Source organism: Cornus florida, unplaced genomic scaffold (genome assembly GCF_030987335.1).
Source record: "Cornus florida cultivar Cherokee Brave unplaced genomic scaffold, ASM3098733v1 CherokeeBrave_3.0.0_Hap2_Chr11, whole genome shotgun sequence".
Taxonomy (NCBI): Eukaryota; Viridiplantae; Streptophyta; class Magnoliopsida; order Cornales; family Cornaceae; genus Cornus; species Cornus florida.
The window spans coordinates 15,332,294-15,335,234 of NW_026775581.1; positions in this window are offsets into that span (position 1 = coordinate 15,332,294).

Genomic DNA, 2,941 nt, shown 5'->3' on the forward strand with positions numbered 1-2,941 from the left:
AGCATTGCCACAAGTTTCCACGAAGTGTGCGATATGTTGCTTGGGATTGCCTTTTCCGTCAAATTGTAAAAGCTTTGGAGGTTGATACCCAACTAGAATTTTTAAACTGTCAATTCTTTCTGTGTAAGGGTTTGAGTATATGCGAGCACTTTTAGGTACACTATTGTATTGTTCTCTTATACAACTCCCTATCATGTCTTGAAGTTGTTGGATAGAAAGTGAGGCGACAAAGGTAGCTTTAATTGCTTGGTTGGCGGATATGTCATTTTGATCGTCAATTGGAGCGATCTCTGGTATGGAATTAGAAGGATGAATTCGACCTTTGCTTGACTCAGCAATGTGGTCACGCAATTTTAACCTTTTTGTCAGTGAGGCAATTTTTAGATCTTGCTCGTTGAGAGTCTCTTGTAGTATTTCAATTGCACGGGACATACTCGTCAATTTTCTTCATGACTAGGTTAGAGAAGGTCTTTAGCTTTGGATGGACCAACTTTGAGCTTGAACTTAGGACTGGAGCAACCTTTGAGGTTGTAGAAACCTTCTTTCATGCCCCCAACGAGGTGAAGGCGGTATGAGTTTGAGTTGTTACTATGACAAATTTGGCGGAATGGACTCTCATAACATTGTGCTATTTTTTGGCAAAAACGGGTGCTTTAGCTATGCTCCGCATCATTGGACTTGCAGAGATGTTGATACCACTTGACGGGGTTGCAACCTTCTTACCACCTTTTGTGGTGGTATTGATGTTGTTCGCCATAACTGCCATGTCATTGGGGGTAACGATGAGAATTTGTTGAAGATTTAATATAGGATAATGAGATGAGAGGCAGAGGATGTCTCACCGTGCATGCCAGAAATTTGTACACACAAATTTCGTATCTGCAAATTAAATAACGAAATAGGGAGCAAATAATAATTTTTTAATTTAAGAAAATATCCTCTAATTCGATTTCCTTTGTTGGTTGGATCCAAGGGATATAAGAGCTTGATCTTGAATTGATTTGTTGATAATCTACTTCAATTCGTAGTTGAGGAAGATCGTCGATGATTTCTGATCGAGGGCAGACGAAGTTTGATCTCAAACAGTGTTGTTTAGTAATTCTTCAAACTTGTTGAATCACGAAGAAATGAACAGCACGATTTTGATGTGCTTGTTGTTCTTTGTTAAATTTGAAGAAGAACGACACGACTTTGGATGTGTTTGTTGCTCTTCTTCTTCAAAGCTTGGATGTTGGGGATGAATGTCGGCAGAGCTTTTATATTTTACTTTAGAATTCTGAACTTCTGAGTCTCTAAATTCTCTGGATTTCTGAGTCTCTCAATTTCTCGACCCTGAATTTCTGAGTCTCTCAATTTCTGCCCCCTTCTTCCTTCCTTCCTCCATGCCTCTATTTATAGGCTTCTTGGATTTATAGGATGATATAATATGTCTTTTCTTGATAAGGACATAGCTATAACTGGGCGAGGCTGGTTATATTATGATAATTATCCATAAAAATAATTATGCCAAATATATTTTATTAAGAATAATTATCTTTTATTTAATCACCTGGGCTGGACTAATTAAATAATTTAAGTTGACCAGTTTGGGCTAATTAAATAATTTAATTAAACATGAAACCCATATTTGATGAGTCAATTTATTTAGACAAAAACCCATGAAATTGTAATGTCTATAGGATATACTTAATACAATGAGATGTTGACAATACATAAATCAACACTCCTGTTAATCCCTCACTTTTCATTTTATGAATTAGTTATTTAATCCTTTTTCTTTTCTACATAATTTAATTTTAGCAGCAAGTGACATCTAGCTTAATAGTATAACATCTCCATTCTCAAAGAGGAGGGGAGGGGTTTTCGAGTTCGAGTGTGGACAAAAAGTGTGTGTAAGTGTATGAGTCGTGTTTCTTTCTACCCAAAAAATAAAAAAATAAAAAGGAAAAAAAAGAAAAAAGAAAAGAAAAGAAAAGAAAAGAAAGAAAAGAAAACATAATTGGGCTGGACAGAACTTGAAATCCCTCTTGCATCTACTCTAATTAATGGGGTTGCCCTTTAAACCAAGTTTAGGGAAAAGGCCTTCCAAAGAAAAATATTCATTAGGCTTCTGTGGATGTGAACGATCAAGCCAAGCCCTATGTTCTGGGCCTAGGGCCAGGGTTTCTTCCGGAGAAATTATTAGCATGTAGTCATTTTCACCAATTCAATAGAGGACAAGAAACCTCTTTATTTATTTATTTATTTTCATTCTAATATAACTTTACTTCTTAATATATACAATGGTCTTTCGATATATACCTAATCAATCTATCCATTTTATCATTCAAAATCCATATATTGACTCTCAAGTCAATCTATATACATATTTTAAAATTAAAACATGCATCTAAATTTCCAAACATATAAATATTTTTTGTATTAAAATATAAAGCACTAAAGTATAGAATTAAAGTGGAAGCATGCCAAAGGATGCAGACTCCACCATATGAGTCAGGGGTGATGTCATATGGTATGACTAACACCCCCGCATGCATAAAACTCCATCGGCATATCCTTTCAAATCGGAAGATTGTATCATTTTCTTAATAAAAAATTCTGAGATGTGCAGTATACTAGTATATGGACACTATTTGTTAAAATTAACTATTATATTTTGAGAAATGATAAGTCTTCCGATCTTAATTGTCGACTCCTATTCTGAATACAACATGGTTGGATCACGATAAAACTTTTAAAAAAAATTATCGTCGACTCATTTCCAACCACGTTGTATTCGGAGGGTGAATTGACAATTGAGGTCGGAAGACCTATCACTTCTCTTATATTTTAGATAAGAGTATGAGGCTAGGTGGATTTATGGGTAAGATTGTTCCATTATCGGGTTCGCCTAGGGATAACAAAATTTGACACCATACGTTAATACAAATCGAACATGATA